Below are 21,296 nucleotides of genomic sequence, written 5' to 3'. Positions count from 1 at the left end.
TCATTGATGGATTTGTCTTCCTCTATCTGGAATGGTATAGAAGCAGCCACTTTTTTGGATAAAAGCTGGATACAACATGTCATCTGGTGTTATTCTTATTGACATTGGAGAAGGATTTGATGGCAGGTCTAGAGAACTTGTAATTGACTGAAATGATTCATATGAGGAAAGCAAGTCCTCTGAATCTGAAATTAGTACAGAAGGGTCTTTAGATGATGACTCCTCTCAAGGACAGTTTATGGGCGTGCTGCCAGGTACATGGAAATTTTGTATCCTGCACACACATACACATGTATGTTATAAAATAGCCCTAGTGTTTATGTATGCCCTAATTTTAAGCTTGTGCACACTCAGCAGTGTAAGTCGGCTTTGGGATGCACAAGTGAGGGAATTTTATAACAGACACACATCCAGCCCATGACCAGTTTCACAAGTTCATTAAAATGTTGGTCTAATCTAGAGTTAGATCCTCCATGATCCCCTGGTTCTTTAGCCTGCAGTCCCCCCAGTTAACCCACACCCTTCAAACATTTCATAGATGCCTGGAAATAGTTTTACAAATCTTACACCTCCTCCATAGCCAAAGTAAATTTGTGCTGAAATATACCTGGACGCATGCCCAGGTGCATACATATTTTCATGTATCTCTCTTCCCCACCCTGGAATGCCCATTCCCCGCCCACATTCCAACCTATTTTTCCCAATGCGAGATATTGGCACTTGTGCGCACATGTACGGCTTATAAAATCTAGTGCATATGTACATGTGTTAGATGCACTCACATCTCCCAATTTTGGCACACCCCCTGCTTTAAAAATTCACTTTTAAGAGATGATGTACTACAATCAACTTCATTCTTAGTAATCAAAGGCCCTTTGTTAGGTGGAAGTAATAACTGTGAGGTCCATATTCAGCGGTTGTGAAGCTTGGCAAGTTAGCCAGATACACTTATCCAGTTAACTTAGCTGGGATATTCAGTATCATGGCAGTGTCACTGAATATATTTAGCTATCTTAAAATTAGCCAGATAAGTTTATTCAGCTAACTTTAGGACAGGTCAGCATCACAACCAGAGTTAGCTGGATAAGTTATCCAGATAAATTCTGTTCCTCCCCGGAATGCCCCAAATTATCTGGCTAGAATTAAGCAGGATAAGTGGCTAAAAATGCCAGTTTTGCCATTTAGAAGGATAGCTTTTAAGTTATCCTTCTAAATGGCCTTTGAATATGGACTTTGTGTTTAAAGCTCAGTTTAAATTTCTCTAACACTGGCTGCAGAAGTTTCGAAGGTGGATTAGCCAGAAAATGTTTCATGTAACTATAGACTAAGTCTAACCACATTTTTTGATTGAAGTAATGACATTCAGTTGAGTCCTGTAGATGTATTCTCAAAGATGTGACCGATACAGGAACTAATATCAGTGAGGAAGACATCATAAAGTTTTCTGTTGAAAATCAACATCGGCGCGGACAGATGCACATCCACATACCATGACTCTAGGCACTGAAAATCCCGGCATGAAAATCTTCAACACTTCAATTAGTTTCATCAGCAAAATGTTCGGCACAAAATGCTTTCCAGATTTTGCTGCCATAACATTGGCACTAGAAGAAAATGGTGCTGAAGCTGTCTGCACTGTTGGGCTACCAGCAGGATGTCTTTTTAACGATGGCGACACTGACAGAACTTCTCTTCAAGATCTTAAGTTCTACATGGGAACCAGACCACTCTCAAATTCAGCATTTGGAAGAATCTAACTTACTTATCTTAGGCACTAGCCTATCCAAGGATTTCCTTTCTTTGTCCAAGAGAAAAGAAAATTGGTATTTCACCTTAAGCTCTGTGTGAGAACACATGTGGAGACATTTGACTGCAAGAAGAACAGCTGGCCATGCCATGTGTGGATCCAAGACATCTGATGCAAATATTATGAAGGTCCAGGCTGCACATTTTATGCCTGCAATTAAAGCATAATTTAAATGGATTTTTTACCTGACTTTGAACTTGTTTTCAGATATTCCAAATGAGAAGAAAAATCAAAAAATTCTAACTATTTTTCCTTTTTTCCTTTTTTTTTTTTTTTTAGAGTTTCAAAAGAAAACTGAAAAATGTCAAATACTGAAAAAATTAATACATTAAAATAAATGCTATTGAAAAAAACATTAAAAGAACAACTGCAGCAGGTGAGGAAAGAGTAAAGAAGCATGTCTCGTTTTGGCAGAATAAGAGACTGAGAAGGTTTGCGTGGCAGCAGCTGAGCAGGAACTCCTGCAGATGCTCAGAAAGACTTTTCTGGTCTTTCTGAGCTAGAAGAGAACGTCTTAAGTGTCTGTGCTGTTGAATGATGTCATCCACTTCTGTGGCTGCATTTGCCCTGCTTATCCACATCGAATATTCTCTACAGCTAGTGAAACATCTTTACAGCTAGACGACATGGAGTCATGTTCTATTCCAAAAGCCATATGAATACATATGAATAAATAAATGGTGTAACATGTTAGAGACCTGACTGAAACCATACTTATCAATATTAAGGAAATGTAAACATCTCCACACCAAAATGTAAAGCATTGCATTTTTTGTTTTGTGAAATAATTGTGAAATAAAAATAACATCCATAACAGCCATATTTTACATTATCTGTTTATTTTGTATGACTTTTTTCCAAAAGTTTACCACTTTTCATTAAAATATTTATCATTAAATCCCATAGCAAAGAATTGTCATGAAAAGGTGAAGAGAAAAGAATACATGCAAATTTTTTTTGCTAAAGGAAAAAAGTAATTTCAATACATCTTTAATTGGTAAACTAAAATTAGCTAAACCACAAGTACACAAGCTGATACTGTCTCTTTAAAGGTAATGCTGCTATGAAAGGCTCTTGGCAGCAAAAACAATCACCACAGTTTTTACATAGTGCATCCCAGTGCAAGTTCCTTAATAAATCTCAGTGAACTGATTGTCAGTAGCATAATCTTAAACAAGTGAACTGGAGTACTAGCAGGTCTATTTCTTAGCATTAGGATTACTGCTAGCAGTTTTATCCTACTGAGCCTAAGGGAGGTACACTGTATTGTATTTGAAATCCTGGCCAGGAAAGTGCAGGAGGTTAAACGGGTGTCTTGCTCTGTAATCAAATATCACAGGCACTACTTATCTATTCAATGCGCTAACGTAGAAAATCAATTAGGATACAAAATAGCTATATTTTGAAATTTCACTTAGCAATTAAAGAGAGAGAGAAAAATTACTATTCTATATAATTTATAAGACAAGCATAATCTAGTGGCTATTCCATTCTATCTAAACAAAATAATTCTCTCGCTTACAAAACCATGGATTACAATTTGCAAGATTCACTTTTTCCCCCTTACACTAGATGTCATTACTTATAAAAAAAAAGATGGAAAACTTTCAAAGGAATCCAATGTACACAGCAATGTAAATAAATAGGATTCAATCTGATAAAGAATATAAAAGCAGTAGAATCAGCCATACAAAAAAATGTTAACTGAATTCCAAGAACTGAACTCAAATTAAAACTGAAATATTTCTGAAATGCTGCTCATAAAAGAACATCCTAAATTATGTATTAGTTTTAAATAGCATTTTCTTCAGCTGTGCATCATCTTTTGTTCAGTTAGTTAATATCCCAGGAGTACTGAGAAAAGGCAGCAGCTCCTGCTGTTCTTTGTTCCCAGCAGGGAGAAGTCCCTTTTGGTGGTCCTGAGGTTAATATCCTACCCCCCCCCCCCCTTCCCATACCTGTCATTTTGAATAGACTTCACAGTCCCTGCACACAGACAAACAGGCTGACCTGGCCAGCCAATCTGACCCTTGGGCAGGAAGAAGATCACATCTGGTTATTAATATTGGGCATTATAAAATGTAATCTTCCAGGCAACAGAGAAGTGGGCTAGCAATTATACAGTATGCATCATATATCAATCAGCGGGCAAAGCGGTCTGCGATCCTATCTCTCTGTGGTAAAGCCTTCTGCTCTTCAACATGAGTTTTAAAATAAAAGATCTATTCATATCTATGAGGACTGATGAACAGAAGCTAAGCTAAAAACATGTGGTGTTTATGCTAACCATCCTTAAGCATACAATGATTCTGTTCACTTCCTTCTTTCCAAAACATTACATAACATAATATGAACTGTTTTTAGATGAGAATGTGGCCTGTTTTAGATGAGAATTCATACAAGAGAAATGGGGAAAAAAGCATCCTTTCTTAGCGCAAGAAAATATTTTGTAAATGAGATGAAAGGTTTAAAATGTAATTTTAGTAATCACTTTCCCTACAATGAGCCAAAGTTTGAAACCTACTTGTGATACAGCATATGTGCACATATGTGGATGCAATGAAATTTATCCTAGTGTTTTACAAACTGTGTGGCAGAAGCTGCATAGTTTATAAAATCCTGTGTACTTCTGCTCTGAAAGTACACATGTATATTTCAGTATGCACAAATATTTCTAATCAAGAAAACCATTACTGCCTCTATTTAATAAACATACATGCATTTATTTTGGGTGTGAAAAAACATATTATGTATGCATAATAACCCTGTTTTATACACAGAAACAAGTATTTTATACATTTTGTGCACCTACCATTTTGAAAAAACTTGCACATGTACTTGAAATTACCAGTTCACCCAGCCCATCTCCAATTCACCCAGACCCTCTAGCACTTCATCCTGAGCCATCACCAGTTCACCCAGATATCCCACCCAAAAATTACAGGCATCAGATTTCACTTGTGCCAGTCAATTAGCAGATGTAAAACTGTATGAATAAGTTTGGTAATATATATGTATCCCATACAAAATAGCAACTACTGTGCATACTTCTGAACCCAGCCCCAGAACGCTTCTAGCCTATCCACATTTACAACTGCTAATTTATGTTGGTAGTTTTTTGGGAGTGTGTGCATAAGTGCAAACTCTTCCTCACCTTACCCCTTGGAATGTGTCTACTCTCAGTGAGGAAAAATGCATACATAGGGGCCTATGCAATACTTTGGCGCAGAAAGAGGGCGCTGAACAGTCAGTGCCCACTTTCTTAACGTGCCCCCAGGCGCCCCCCCGGGGACACCATGCAATATTTAAATTAAGGGGTCACGTTATCAAGGAAGCACTAGGGTTACTTGCGCGCCTCTAGTGCCTCCTTGCTAAGGAGAGCCCGAGTGCGTCAGCCCGCCGCCAGTTAGGAAAACCAACGCCGAGTTTTTCATTGTCAGTTTTCCTAAACACCACACAGCCAGGCGGTTCAGGAAATGGACGCTACTCAATTGAGCATCCGTTTCCTGCACCCGACTGTTGGCATTTTTTAAACTTTTTTTTTGGTTTAAAATTTATTTACTTTTTCCTCCTACTTAATATCGCGATATTAAGTAGGAAACAGTACAGAAAAGCAGTTAGTTAGCGCCTATACAACCCGCGTCCAACTGTGGGTTATACAGTGCGCTCGGCTGAGCCCACTGTATTGCATCAGCCCCTCAGTGACTATACACACATAGGGAGTACTTTTTAAAAGGATTTATGTGCTTAAAACTGGGTTAACTGTGATTTAGCAAAATTGCTTACCTTGTAATAGGTGTTATCTCAGGACAGCAGGATGTAGTCCTCACATATGGGTGACATCATCACATGGAGCCCTGATACGGAAAACTTCTGTCAAAGTTTCTAGAAACTTTTGATTGGCACAGTGAAGCTACTGAGCATACCCAGCATGCCATGATCTTCTCAGCCACAGGGGTCTCCCTTCAGTCTCATTTGTAGCAGTAAGCAGGAGTGAAAATATAAAATAATAAAACATATCGGACCCAACTCTGCGGGGTGGCGGGTGGGTTTCGTGAGGACTACATCCTGCTGTCCTGGGATAACACCTATTACAAGGTAAGCAATTTTGCTTTATCCCAGGACAAGCAGGATGAGTCATTCTTGTATTGGAGCAACAGCGTACAACTTGTGCAACGGCACAACTGGTGTACTGTTGGAAAAAATGAGGCAGCCTGAAATCACAGTAGGATGGATGTAGAAGGAGTTCGTACTATAGCAGAAATAAGTTCTTTAAGACAGCTTGTCCAAAGGCTGAATCTTGTCATCCCTCCTTGTCCAAACAGTAATGTACTGCAAAGGTGTGAAGTGAACTCCAAGTTGCAGCTTTGCAGATTTCAGCAATAGGCACAGAATGGTAGTGTGCAACTGATGTAGACATAGCTCTTACTGAGTGCACTTTTATTCACCCCTGGAGAGGAATGTTTGCTTTTTTTTTTTTTTTTTTTAGCAGAATTTGATACAGTCTGCCAGCCAGTTAGAGAGAGTTTGTTTTCCCACAGCAACTCCTGGTTTATTTTTGTCAAAAGAAACAAAGAGTTTGGAGGATTTTCTATGGACTGCCGTGCGGATTAGGTAGAAAGCTAGTGCACGTTTACAATCTAAAGTGTGTAAAACTCTCTTGCCCTGGTGAGAGTGTGGTCTTGGAAAGAAAGTAGGCAAGACTATGGATTGATTGAGGTGAAAATCCATTACCACTTTTGGTAGGAATTTGGGGTGAGTGTGAAGGACTACTCGGTCTTGCAGGAACCTTGTGTAGGGTGAGTATGTGACAAGAGCTTGTAACTCACTGACCCTCCTAGCAGATGTAATGGCTACCAGGAAAAATACTTTCCATGTAAGAAATGTTTCATCGCAGGAGTGCAGAGGCTCAAACGGAGATCACATGAGTCTTGTTAGCAGTAAATTAAGATCCCATTCAGTAACTGGTGATCAAATGGGAGGCTTAAGGTGGAGTAAGCCTCTCATAAACCGAGTCACTAGGGGTTGCACTGTTATTGGCGCATCCCCTATTCCCTTGTGGTATGCTGCTATGGCACTGAGGTGTACCCTTACCGAAGATGTTTGTAGACCAGAATCCGAAAGGTAGCACAAGTAATCCAATAAAGAAGGAGTGGGGCAAGAGAAAGGGTCGAAACCTTTTGTGTGCACCACTTGGTAAATCTGGTCCACTTAGAGTGGTAAGATTTACATGTGGAAGGCTTTCGTGAAGCTACGAGAACTTTAGAGACTTGAGTTGAAAGATTACGTGGTTGCAGAATTAAGCTTTCAACATCCAAGCTGTCAGGGCAAGAGATGGCAGGTTGGGATGGCGCAATTTGCCCTGATTCTGAGTTATGAGAGTGGGCGCTGTGTTCAGGCGAATTGGTTCTCTGATCGAGAGATCGAGGAGTATGGGAAACCATACTTGTCAAGGCCAGTAAGGGGCAATGAGGATCATTGACCCTCTGTCTTGTTGTAGCTTCATGAGAGTTTTGGATATGAGCGGAATCGGAGGATACACATATAGAATTCCTGTGTGCCAGGGGCGAGTAAAAGTGTCCCTGGGGAACTGTCGTCGACGTCCATGGAGGGAGCAGTACCTTTCTACTATGTGGTTCAGTTTGGACGCAAAGAGGTCTATGGTTGGGTGACCCCAGCATTGTAAAATTTTGCTTGCTACACCGGAATCCAGAGACCATTCGTGGGGATGGAATTGTCAACTGAGATCATCTGCTAAGACATTTTGTATGCCTGCCAGATAAGTTGCTCGGAGATGTATGGAGTGTTGGAGAGCCCAGGCCCAAATCTGCACTGCTTCTTGACAGAGTAGATAAGAGCTTGTGCCTCCCTGTTTGTTTATGTACCACATGGCTACTGTGTTGTCCATTTGTATCAGCACAGTCTTGTTGGAGAGGCAGTCTTTGAAGGCATAAAGGGCATAACGCATTGCTCGAAGTTCCAAGAAGTTTATCTGACACTTCATTAGAGCATAGTCCATGTCCCTTATGTTTGAAGGGTTGTTGATGTGTGCTCCCCATCCCAAATTGGAGGCATCTGTCATTAAGATGACTTGTGGAATTGATTGCTGAAAAGGGAGACCTGCTTTTAAGGCCACTTGATTCATCCACCAATGGAGCGAAAGGTGTAATTGGTGGGTGATTTGAACTGTGTACAACAGTGGTTGGAAAGCTTGGAACCATTGAGATTTCAACGTCCATTGAGCCCTTCTCATGGCTAACTTCGCCATAGGGGTAACATGCACTGTAGGGGCCACGTGTCCTAGAAGTATTAGTAGTTGATGGGCAGAGGCGAACTGGCAGTGGATAATTTTTATTTATTTAAAATATTTATATACCATTTTACCAACACAAGGTTGACCAAAGTGGTTTACAATAATAAAAATCTGATATAAGATAATATTAAATAAACAAAAAACATAGGTAGAAAAAAAATACAATCGGTTCATGATCAATATAAAATAACAAGTAAAAATATATCATAAAATAGATAAAATACTATAAATTACCACCATTATTTTAAACAAAACTAGAACAGATAGAAAACAAGATATGCAATCCTGACAGTCAAAATGGTAAAGATGCTCCTTACAATACAACAGAAACACTCAAAAAATAAATTGAATTCATAATTATTGTGAGAGGTCATTATTTCCAAATGCTTCCATAAAGTAATATATTTTTAACGCCTTCTTAAAGTCATTCCTGCTTGATATTTGCCTTAAGAAATTGGGTAATGAGTTCCACAAAATAGGGCCAGCCACCGAGAAGGCTCTTTGTCTGGTGTTATTTAGGGCAGCCATTCTAACTGATGTTATTTCTAATAAATTTTTTTGCGGAAGATCTGAGATCTCTAGTAGGCTTATATACTCGTAACATCGAGCATAACTCTATAGAATCTGCATTATTTAGTAAAGAATGTATAAGCATGGCTATTTTATACCGAATTCTATATTTGACTGGCAACCAATGTAGTTTTTGTAGAATAGGAGATATATGATGTTTCAAAGCAGAAACCATAAGGAGCCTTGCAGATGAGTTCTGAATCAACTGCAGAGGTCTAATAACAGTTTCTGGAAGACCCAAGTATAGCCCATTGCAGTAATCCAGATCTGAAAAAATCTTGAGTTCGCCAAGCATGCTAGATTGTTGGAATGGTCGTTTGGAAGAAAAGCTTTCACCACTGTGGTATCGAGTTCTGCTTCGATGAAAGCGAGGAGCTGAGACGGCTTGATGTGGGATTTTTTATAGTTAATTAGAAATTCCAGGTAGTGCAACAATTTTATCAGTGTTTTTAAGGCAGACAGAGCTCCCTGCCTGGATGGATTTCTGATTAACCAGTCGTCTAGGTAGGGAAAAACATGAATGCTGTTTTTTCTTAGATGTACAGCAGCTACTGCTAGACATTTTGTGAATACTCGAGGCGCAGATGCGAGACTGAATGGCAGGACTCAATATTGATAATGATGTTTCCCCACAACAAATCGTAGGTACTTGCGATGTTGTCTGGAAATGGGTATGTGTGCATAAGTGTCTTGAAGATCTAGAGAACAGAGTGAATCTTCCCGTTGAAGCAATGGAAGGATGGTTCCCAGGGATACCATCTGAAATTTTTCTTTTTGAAGAAATTTGTTGAGATTGGGAGGTCTAAGATAGGGCAGAGGCCGCCTGTTTTCTTTGGAATTAAGAAATAGCAGGAATAGAACCCTTTCCCTTGCTGAGACCAGGGGACTGGTTTGATAGTCCTGGTGGTCAGCAGAGTTGAGAGTTTTACTTGAAGTTGAGATGTAATGACAGTTCTTGTCCAAAATGTATTCGGTGGTGACTGCGGGGGTATCGTTTTGAATTTGAGATGGTATCCTCAATTCAGTATGGCTAATACCCATTGATCTTTGGTAATGATACTCCATTGGTGTTTGAAATGATGGAGTCGACCTCCTACTGGTAAGTGGGGCATAGGATTGGTGGAGAGGCTTCTGTTCTCTTGATGTATTTCAAAAACCAGCTGCTGGACCAGTTTGTGGAGGTGGCTGGGTTTTTGCTTGTTTTGGTTGGTGTGAACGTCCTCTTTGCGGTGTACGGTAAGAATGCGCTGAAGTAGCAGGTGGGTAGTACTTTCTAGGTCTGTAGAAAGCCCTTCTGGTATCTCTTCTATTAGTTTTTTCGAATGGAGGAAGGCTGATCAGATGGTAACTTGGAGAGAGCTGACGGAGTGTCTCATGATGGTCTTTGAGTTGTGAGACAGCATCCTGAAATTTTTCTCCGAAGATATTGTCTCCAGTACATGGGAGATCTGCCAGTCTCTCTTGGACTTCTAATCTGAGGTCCGAAGCCTTGAGCCAAGCCCACCTATGTGCATTGATTCCAGCTGCTGATAGACGGGCGGATGTCTCAAATGAGTCGAAAGCTGCCCGTACCTTGTGCTTGTCAGATTCCAGACCTTTGGCAATAAGAGTATTTAGTGCCTGTTGTTGTTCTTGAGGAAGGGTATCAGCAACATCCTGAACTTGTTTCCACAAGTTTCTTTGAAATTGTGTCATGTAAAGCTGGTATGCCGCAATCCTAGATCTCAGCATGGATGCTTGAAAAACATTTTTTACCTAGGCCATCTAAGAACTTCTGTTCTTTCCCTGGTGGGGTAGAAGAGTGTGGTTTTTGTTTTCTGGCTTTTTTCTGAGCCGACTCGATGACCACTGAGTGGTGTGGCAATTGTGTTTTCTGGAAACCTGGGGTATGTTGTACCAGGTATGTTGCGTCTGTTCTTCTGCTTACAGCCGGTACAGAGCAAGGATGTTCCCATAATTGATGCTGTAGCTCTAGAAGCACTTCATGAATGGGTATTGCCATCACCTCCTTTGGTGCATCCACAAACTGCAACACTTCAAGTGTCATGTGTCTTGTATCTTCTTCGGTAAGCAATTCAAAAGAAATTGTATCTGCCATTTCCTTTATGAAATTTGCAAATGACAAATCCTCAGGAGGGGAATTCCTCCTCTCTTCTGGTGGTGAAGGCTCTGACTGTAAATCATCTGTATCAGTGTCAGTGTCTACATCCTCCCAAGGACTGTATTGAGGTGGATAATGTTCCTCAGAAGGACTTGGTTTATGCTTTGTTGGTGATGTTTTATCTTAGAAGCAGACTTCGATGGTTGAGATGGAATCTGCTTTGGTATTAGAGGAGGTAGCAAAGGCATCGATGGGGAATCAAAAGGTCTCGATGGCATCGAAGGCAATCGATGGCCAGCATCGCCCGATGGACCGGGTCGCGAGGGAATCAATGGATCAGTGAGAGGCATCGAAGGTAATGTCGGTGCCCAGAAGTGTTGAAAGCCCAGTGGCCCCAGGACGGAATCCGAGTCTCTCCCATATTCCTCTGATGAGCCTGGGATTGGAATCAAAGGAATCATCAGTGGATGTTTTGGCATTGATGATGTTGATGGCCGCATCAGGGGAGCTGTCAGCGTCATCGGTGTCGGTGCCGGAAAAACTCCGAGTAATGCATCGATTTTATTCAGAAGGGGTTGAAAAATTGACAGTCCCGGTGTTGATGCCGGTGTCTGTATCGGTACCGGTGCTGGCATGGAAGGAGGCTTGAATTTTTGGAACGCCTCAACGTTGGCCTGCTGGACCATGGAAGTCACTTCTTCCCTGGAGATGGGGACTGGGTCCACTGTCACAGGAGAAGGTAAGACTGGCGCTACTGGCTCTTCCACGACTGAGCATAGAGGCACAGTCTCAGACATTGATCCCGGTGGAGAGCGCCTCGTATCTTGGATACAGAGGGACGTGTTGGCTCTAGTACCCGGACTCGCTTCGGAATCGGCTTGATGTCCTTCGGTGCCGATGTGGATGCCGTTCCCTCCAATGGATCGGATATAGAATGGTGCCAATGGCATCTTTTTTCACGATGTTCTTTAGATGTCGATGAAGAAGCTATGGAGGATCCGGATGGGGGTCTGTGATGGACGGTCATCGGTCCTTTTCTTACCTCGATGTTTTTCAACAAAGGGTGATTTCTTCGGTGACGATATCAAAGATGACTATGGAGTGAGTTTCTGAAACAGCTCCTCCATTTTATCCAACCAGGCATGCCTGCCCTTAGGTGTCATCTGGGCACAAGTTGTACAAGCCCAGACATCATGGCCTGATCCCAGGCATAGAACACAAACATTGTGTGGGTCGGTGATCAACATAGTTTGGGTACAATTTGCACATTTTTTGAATCGGGATGACATGTTGAAAATTAGGCCAGATAAAGGTCGATGACCTGCGGGTACCGAGTGAGGGAGACAGGAATCGACCGAAAATTGATTCAAAAAAAGTACTCACCGATTACTATGTCGAAGGGAGACCCGATGAAAAACTTTGAAACTGAAAAGTTATGTTTTCCGTGAGGAAAAAGTGAGGGAAATATCTCTGAGTTCATATTATGCGATGCTTACAGCACCGTGGAAAAAAAGAGACTGAAGGGAGACCCCTGTGGCTAAGAATATCATGGCATGCTGGGCATGCTCAGTGGCTTCACTGTGCCAGTCAAAAGTTTCTAGAAACTTTGACAGAAGTTTTCCATATCAGGGCTCCATCTGATGATGTCACCCATATGTGAGGACTATCATCCTGTTTGTCCTGGGATAAATACCCTGATTTAACCACTTATGCATGTAAATGCATTTTACATGCATAAGCAGACTTCTGAAAATTGCTACGACATATGCTATTGAATTGTCAATTGGTTTTATATATGCAAGTACATTTTAAATACATAAATGGACTTTTGAAAATTGCTATAATAAATGCTACTTTTAGGTGCATAATTCCTTTTCAAAATTACCTCCATATTTTGTCACTGCTCAAAGTATGGGAAATTTTGTAAAAGACCATGTATGTGGTTGTAGCACTTTCACCACCAGAAATGACTTTTAAAATTACCCTTAATACGGCTAATGCAAAAAATGCTGACAAAAACAATATAAAAATGTAGAAGTCCATATTGAAACTAGTTAACCAAACAAACCTATCTGGCTAACTTAGGGCCTCATTTTCCATTATTGCATGGTATACCAAAAAGGGGTGTTACCTTATGCTAATAAGCATGCAATATGTTCTTAAGCCAATTTGAGCTACATTGTGGTTCTGGACAGCCTGTTTCAGTATGCTGAGAGAGAGAGAGAGAGAGAGAGAGAGCTAGGTGGAGAGAACATTGCCCAAATCTCATCTTGGAGTGAGTTTCTTCACTCCGAAGGCCATCAAATCTTCACAAGAGACCACTGTTCTGTTCGTACGTCTCATGTTGAAAGTGAAAGTGGCCCCCAACCCCCTACACTCATACCTAGTATTACCTAATCCCCACCTCGAGTTACTAGGTGGGCCTACCATAGGGATACAAATACCTGTCTAGGGAGGAGACACTATAGCAAGTCTCTCTCTCTCTCTCTCTCTCTCTCTCTCTCTCTCTCTCTCTCTCTCTCTCTCTCTCTCTCTCCTCTCTCTCTCTCTCTCTCTCTCTCTCTCTCTCCTGAAACAGGCTGTCTGGAAACATCATGAACTGCAATAAACCTTTACCAGCCTCTAGTGCACAATGTACCACCCCCTGAATACAAAATTAGAAATTTGCAGAATTATCTCCTGTGGTAACTCCTTGGAAAATGACCCCCTAAAAGAAATGAGTATTATTCCAGAAGTTTTTTGTCACTTAATTAACAACCTCACGACCAACTGAGACACTTACTTAAATCCCATGCAAACAAAGATGATGTATATCTGACCTTAAAGCTCAAAGTATATATTTTACAAATGCTTTTTCTAGTTTACAACCACAGAAGATAACTTTCAGACAATTCCACATAGTCCCATATACATATAAATATGGGAGTAGGGCGATCCACTATACTATTTTATAACCTGTTAATATATGGTCCATGCAGCTTATAAAATACACATATGTCCACCCTTCTACATGCAAACATATGTTTCATTACACACGTATATCAGCAATACATTGAAAGTGCATACTTTTTATACTCATTTTATAAATATGCACGCATATATTTTCTACACAAAAAAATTAGAACTTATCCTACATAAAACTGAATTTTATATATGGAAGTAGGTATATTTAAAAAAAATGCCTGCATCACTAAAATCATCAGTTTACCGATACATCCACCAGTTCACACATTCCATCTCCATTTTATTGAGACCCTTCTAGTACCCTGAACTCCCCCAGTTCGCCCAGACCTCTCACTCAACAATAGTAGACAACAAATGAATCTGATAACAATTGTGCTAGTTAATTAGCAGATGTAAAACTGCAAAAATAAGTTGTCTACTGTATTTGTGTAATTCTTTTATAAAATTGCAACTTAGATGAGTTCCTCTTAGATCTGCCCTGGAATGCCCCACACCACTCCTTTTTTGCACAGGCTAATTTTAAAATGAGTGTGTGAGCACCATACATGCATGTATGGGCATGCGAGCGGACATACACTGGAATTTTAAGTCATGTGCACACTTGTGCACATAAAGGTGAATTTTAAAAGCCTGATGCGTGCATCAATCAGGGGATGTGCGAATATGTTGGGCAAGCATGCCCAGAGCAGTTTTAAAAGCGTCCCAGATATGTACGTAAATACCGCCGTGCACACAAATGAAAAGTTTTTAAAAAGGGGTGGGGTGGGGTGTGGTCTGAGTGGGGCATTGGCGTACCGGGATTTTAACCTGAATTTTGTGTATAAATACTTACGTGCAATGGCGCACACTGGGACCCCTGCCACATAACTTTACTTCTGCCTTGGGTGTCGTGTAAATGTAAAACAAAAACAAAAAAAACTAGGTAGATAAGCGGGGTTTTAAAGGTTGGGGCTAACAGGGGGAAAGGAAGGCTATTAAACTAGGGGAGTTTGGAAGACTTATCCCTTAACTGGGTGAACTAGGAATGAACTGGTTTTAGTTGCAATGCCATTGGTGCACATCCCATTTAAAATTCCCCCACTTACGCAGTATAAATGAGATTTGTGCATACAGGCATATTCCCACTTAAAATTGAGCACACGTGTGTGCAGCCAGCCTATTTTATAACATGCACATATATATGTGCATATGTTATAAAATAGCCATGTCCCTGGGCGTCTGTTGACTAACATGCGCACATGTGCACCCATACGCTGGTTTAAAAGTTACTATCATATGATTTAAAATACACCTACCACATGTAAGCATGCTCCCAATTTTAACTGGTAACTCAATCAAGCATACTTCACTCATATTCCTTAGGATTTTGTTGGCTTAAACCACCTAAGTAAGCATTTTAAAACATGCTCAGGCAAAGGAAATTCCCAGTTTTTCCAATTATTCCACCAGTTTACCCAGTCAATTAAGTTATCCAGATCTCTCTGGTCATCCTGCATGACCCCCAGCTGACCCAGACACCTCACCCTGTCATATTAGGTCTAAAACACAATTTTGGTGGACTTACTCCTCATCGGAGCAGCCTCAGAAGGAACGGGGAAGCCATCGGGGTTCGGCGTGCACAAGTGTGTATCCCCTTGCGCGCGCCGACCCCGGATTTTATAACATGTGCAAAATGCAAAATGTTTGAAAAAGATCAGTTAGATTAGTATGATTGATTTGAGTATCTGCTAACATTTGCTAAACAGAATAGCAGTGACTCACTCAAGCAAACTGAGGGGTAAATCACCAAAGGTGTTGTTTTGCACTAATTTGCCTTAAAAGCACAAGATATATTGCAGGGGAAGAGCTCAGTAAGCCACAATCCAGTAAGGGCACTGAGATGAGAGAATCATCTTGCTGGTGGCTGAAGAAATTTTAGAACTTAAAAAGTTTTGGGGAGAGATAAATAATTGGAGTATATTATTTAGCGTGTGTGTGTGAGTTTGCTAAAAAAAAAAAAAAAAAAGCAAGCCAAAAGGTAGCTAAAGGCTTAAAGGTAGATTTTCAAAACTTGCGCGCACTACCTGGCGTGCACACATGGACACGCAATTTTGTAACATGTGCGTACATGTTATAAAATGCCAGGCTGGCAGATGCAAGGGGGGGTAGAGTTTAGCAAATTTGCGTTGTGGCACTTCGGGGCCTTCCCCAGTTCCTTCCCTGTCTGCTCCAATTAAGGAGTGGACTGGGAGGTAACTTCCCAACCCACTAACCTAACCTCCCTTCCCCTATCCTGCCTGCCCCCATCACTATCCTAACTAGCCCTAACTTATATTTTACCTTTTGCTCCTGCCAAGGAACAGGAGCATGTTGTGCGCACCGGCACCCTCCCAGCGCGTGATCCCCTGGCACCTCTAGCCTGACCTAGCCCCGCCCTGGACCACCCCATTTTCAAGCCCTGTGACTTACATGCATTACGGGGTTTACTCACGTGGCCAGGCCATTTGAAAATTTGCCAGGCGCATGTAAGCACCGGCCACAGCGTAAACTCTGGGATTTACACGTGCTGGGATTTGAAAATCTACCCCTTAAAGTTTCTGTGTTTATCATTAAAAGTTAGCCAAAAGGTAGGAAAAATATTACAGTTTGTGTTTTTGTTATAAAAAGCTGGCGAAAAGGTAGGAAAAAAGCTTTTAAACTAGAACAAAGGGGAAAGCCAACAGTCGCTCAGCAGTGCATGGTTCAGAGGGAGATATCTTCAAAGGATACTAATGATGCATTAGAATTAGGGTATCCCAACAGTGAGGTTCCATTAATAAGAAGTAATCCAAGTGCCTGTAATTAAAAACTCACCTGAGCTAAAAGATTCCAATTTATCCCTATCAATTAGAAAGCACAATGAAAATACAAACAAAAAGCACACTTTGAAATGTTTGTATGTTAATGCCAGAAGTCTAAGAAGCAAGATGGGAGAATTAGAATGTATATCAGTGAATGATGACATAGACTTAATTGGCATCTCAGAGACATGGTGGAAGGAGGATAACCAATGGGACAGTGCTATACCAGGGTACAAATTATATCGCAATGACAGAGAGGAGCATCTGGGAGGCAGAGTGGTACTTTATGTCCAGGATGGCATAGACTGCAACAGGATAAAGATCCTACATGAGACTGAATGCACAATTGAGTCTTTATGGGTACAAATTCCTTGTGTATTTATTTATTTATGCTTTTTATATACAGTCGTTCCACAGGTAGATCACAACAGTTTACATATATAGCATTGAATTACATTGAAAATCAGTAATAATAATTTAACCAGCATTAATATAAATGTGAGAATAATAGATATAAAAGTTATAAAAGAGTTAGTAATTACTTCAGAGGATTAGTCATTCCAAGGAATTATTCAAATAGAAGATGTAATAATTTATAAAAGTAGTAGGAAATTAAAAGTATGACCTGTCTTTTGATTATGTAAATTTGAATAATTCCAGGTTAGTTCATAGGTTTTTGTTGTTTTTTTTAAAGAGCCATGTTCTGAGATCTTGTTTGAATTTCAATTTTTTGGTTGTTAGTCTAAGTGGACTAGGTAAAGAGTTCCACAGTTTGGGACCAGCAATAGAAAACATAAGTTCTCTGATTTGGGTTATATGAGTAATATTATTAGAAGGAATTGAAAGAACACCTTTGTTTTGGGATCTTAGATCTTATTGGATTATAGAGTTGTATTGAAATTCCAGGAGGAGATGGGTCAATATTATTGATGATATTGAAAATAACTGTTAATACTTTGTATTGGATTCTGAAGGATACTGGAAACCAATGAAGATCTATCACAGTGGGAGTTATATGCTCAAATTTTCTAGTTAAATTGAGAAGTCTAGCAGAAGCATTTTGGAGAAGCTGCAGAAGTTTAATTATGTTTGCATAGAGGCCTAGCAATAGGGATTTGCTTGGGGAAAAGTATAGTAATAGGAGTATACTATTGTGCACCTGGCCAAGATGGTCAGATGGATAGTGAAATGCTAAGAGAAATTAGGGAAGCTAACCAAATTGGTAGTGCAGTAATAATGGGAGATTTCAATTACCAAACAAAACCGAAGCAAAAGAACCTTGCACATACGCAAGTAGCAGAGTACACTGGTGCAGGATAAATTATATCACCACCAAAAATTCCACAAAAGCTTTTATTGCGATTCAAAGCAAAGGCAGGTGAAACAATGTTGTAGTGGCGGCAACTCCATGAATTAAAGAGCACATAATTTAGAGCGATCCCCCGACACGGTCCGTGTTTCGCTAGGCTGCATCGGGAGGGACCAGCATGTACATTAAAGTCTTCTCAGACTGAGAAGACTTTAATGTACATTGCTGGTCCCTCCCGATGCAGCCTAGCGAAACACGGACCGTGTCGGGGGATCGCTCTAAATTATGTGCTCTTTAATTCATGGAGTTGCCGCCACTACAACATTGTTTCACCTGCCTTTGCTTTGAATCGCAATAAAAGCTTTTGTGGAATTTTGGTGGTGATATAATTTATCCTGCACCAGTGTACTCTGCTACTTGCGTATGTGCAAGGTTCTTTTGCTTCGGTTTTGTTTGGTAATTGAAATCTCCCATTATTACTGCACTACCAATTTGGTTAGCTTCCCTAATTTCTCTTAGCATTTCACTATCCATCTGACCATCTTGGCCAGGTGCACAATAGTATACTCCTATTACTATACTTTTCCCCAAGCAAATCCCTATTGCTAGGCCTCTATGCAAACATAATTAAACTTCTGCAGCTTCTCCAAAATGCTTCTGCTAGACTTCTCAATTTAACTAGAAAATTTGAGCATATAACTCCCACTGTGATAGATCTTCATTGGTTTCCAGTATCCTTCAGAATCCAATACAAAGTATTAACAGTTATTTTCAATATCATCAATAATATTGACCCATCTCCTCCTGGAATTTCAATACAACTCCCGTGTACATCTGAGAAGACTTTAATGTACATGCTGGTCCCTCTCAATGCAGCCTAGCGAAACACGGACCGTGTCGGGGGATCGCTCTAAATTATGTGCTCTTTAATTCATGGAGTTGCCGCCACTACAACATTGTTTCACCTGCCTTTGCTTTGAATCGCAATAAAAGCTTTTGTGGAATTTTTGGTGGTGATATAATTTATCCTGCACCAGATTTCAATTACCCCAATATTGACTGGGGTAAATGTAACATCAGGACATGCTAAAAAGATAAAGTCCCTGAATGGAATAAATGACAGTTTTATTGAGCAATTGGTTCTGGAATCGACAAGAGAGGGAGCAACTTAAGATATAATTCTTAGTGGAGCACAGGATTTGGTGAGAGACAACAGGATTTGGTGAGAAATGTAACAGTGGTGGGGCCACGTGGCAATAATGATCATAATATCATCAAATTTGAATTAATGACAGGAAGGGGGACAGTAAGTAAATCTTTGGCTCTAGCGCTAAACTTTCAAAAGGGAAACTTTGATAAAATGAGAGAAAAAAACTGAAAGGAGCAGCTACAAAGGTAAAAAGTGTGCAAGAGGCATGGACATTTTTGAAAAATACCATCCTGGAAGCACAATCCAGATGTATTCCACACCTTAAGAAAGGTAGAAGGAAGGCAAAATGATTACCGGCATGGTTAAAAGGTAAGGTGAAAGAGGCTATTTTAGCCAAAAGATCTTCATTCAAAAATTGGAAGAAGGATCCAACAGAAGAAAATAGGATAAGCATAAGCACTGGCAAGTTAAATGTAAGGACACTGATAAGATAGGCTAAGAGAGAATTTGAAAAGAAGTTGGCCATAGAGGCAAAAACTCACAGTAAAAACATTTTAAAATATATCCTAAGCAGAAATCCTGCGAGGGAGTCAGTTAGGCCTTTCTTGACACCCGAGCATCCAGATTTGTGCCCAGCTGAGCACCTATCTCTGCCTCCAAGGGTCCAGATTCATGCCCAGCTGAGCACCTATCTCAATGATCAAGTGGCCAAACTAGCATCCAGCCCAGCTGAATGCGCCTCATCTCAGCAATCATGTGTCCCGATTCACACATAGCTTTGCGCCTATCTCAGCACCCTGCACGTCGCGATTCACGCATAGCTTTGTGCCTACGGTGACACCGCAGCTAATCATGTTGATATGTGTGCACCTAGCTGCGTACAAATTTCCACATGTGCGCTTATACATCCATGAGGGTGGAACTTCCTGTGTTTCTTTGGTGTGTCACCACAATGCCTTCACCAGCATGCCAGCCAATTTTTACCACCAGGGACGTCAACCTTTTGGCATCCTTGGTGGTGGCAAATGAAGACAATTTATACAAGCACACTGATGAGAGGCGCAACCTCTGGAGAACAGGCCGAGCCTGGGAAGATCTCAAGCTGGTGTTTGATAGAGGAGCCTCCCAACCACCTGGAGTAAGCATGGCCTGAGTTAGGGGTTACAAGGGCTTTGAGTGGGTACTTAGAGCCTTGGGTGGATCTCTAGAGGTTGTGAGTTGGCATGTTGTGCTTGGGGTGGGTACTTAGTGCCTTCAGCGGGGCTCTAGGGTAGGTATTGGTAATATAGTACATGGGGTGGGTCATTAGTGTCAGTGGTGGGTGGGGGTTACAGGCATATGTAATGATCATAGTTTATGCAGGAGTAGGGGCAGTAAGGTGGGTGGGAGAAGTCCTAAGAAGGGAAGATGTCAGAAGAAGTGCTTATTGGTAGAGGGATGGGGGCTGGGTACTTGTTGCCTTTACTGGGAGCTATAGGGGTGCTATGATAAATATTTGTTTCTAAATGTAATCTATGTAAAAAGCCCATAATTTTATTTTTAATTCAATTATTCATCCATAAACTTTAATCTAGTGTTATATTTATGTTTGTGCATTTTTCATCTTATAGATTGAGGGCCTCAAGAAGAAAGCCAGATGGCTAAGCTTATAAAGAATAAGATGGTGGCTGGAGCAGATATGGGCTCGGTGGGCCAGAATGGTTTGTAGGTATTTTATCTCTAGCCATCCAGGTCATAACTTGTCTACATAGGTCCTGAATCTAGTGTCGTTCACACATCGGCACCCACTGCTGACAACATTTCTCATTCACCATAAATTCTGGCCTGACTTATAAAATGTCTGTTATGTTTCTTCATGTTACTTTTTACATGCCATATCCAACATGTACATCCAGTCTATGGCCCTATATACCTCGCCATGTGGACTACTGACCCATGCTTCAAACTCTTACAAAGAATGCAAAACAACCACCCAATGCACATCCAAGGCAACATCAAAATACAGCCCTTTATTTTGTTTTAATCTGAAATTCAAAAGTATTGTCTATGGCTTAGGGTCGTTGGACCTATTAGTTTTTCTCTTGCCCTACATCTCCACTGGTAAAGCTATACTCTCAAAAGGATTGGGTGCAAATGATATGACAATATTTTTACTCTCTTCACAGATGACATCCCATATGAGGAGGAAGAGGAGGAGGAGGAAGAAATGGAGGCCTGCAATGCACCAGTCCCAGACCCTGCCCAGGCAGCTCGCCCCGCTCCT

At 40.8% G+C, this 21,296-nt stretch overlaps 1 protein-coding gene and 1 long non-coding RNA gene across 2 annotated transcripts in view; one reads left to right on the top strand and one right to left on the bottom strand.

Moving 5' to 3' along the window:
- The window catches only part of ZFHX4 (zinc finger homeobox 4), a 779,821-nt gene that overhangs the window by 641,439 nt on the left and 117,086 nt on the right, over positions 1 to 21,296 (bottom strand). The gene's annotated exons all lie outside the window — the stretch shown is intronic.
- LOC115085457 overlaps positions 6,551 to 21,296 on the top strand; it is a 30,142-nt gene continuing 15,396 nt past the window's right edge. The window contains exon 1 of the long non-coding RNA XR_003854850.1: positions 6,551 to 6,606. This is a non-coding gene — a long non-coding RNA (uncharacterized LOC115085457). The remainder of the gene's footprint in view (positions 6,607 to 21,296) is intronic.

This window comes from Rhinatrema bivittatum, chromosome 2 (assembly GCF_901001135.1).
Source record: "Rhinatrema bivittatum chromosome 2, aRhiBiv1.1, whole genome shotgun sequence".
In the NCBI taxonomy this organism is placed as follows: domain Eukaryota; kingdom Metazoa; phylum Chordata; class Amphibia; order Gymnophiona; family Rhinatrematidae; genus Rhinatrema; species Rhinatrema bivittatum.
The sequence above is the reverse complement of the archived record's forward strand: the minus strand, read 5'-3'. Positions and strand labels throughout refer to the sequence as shown.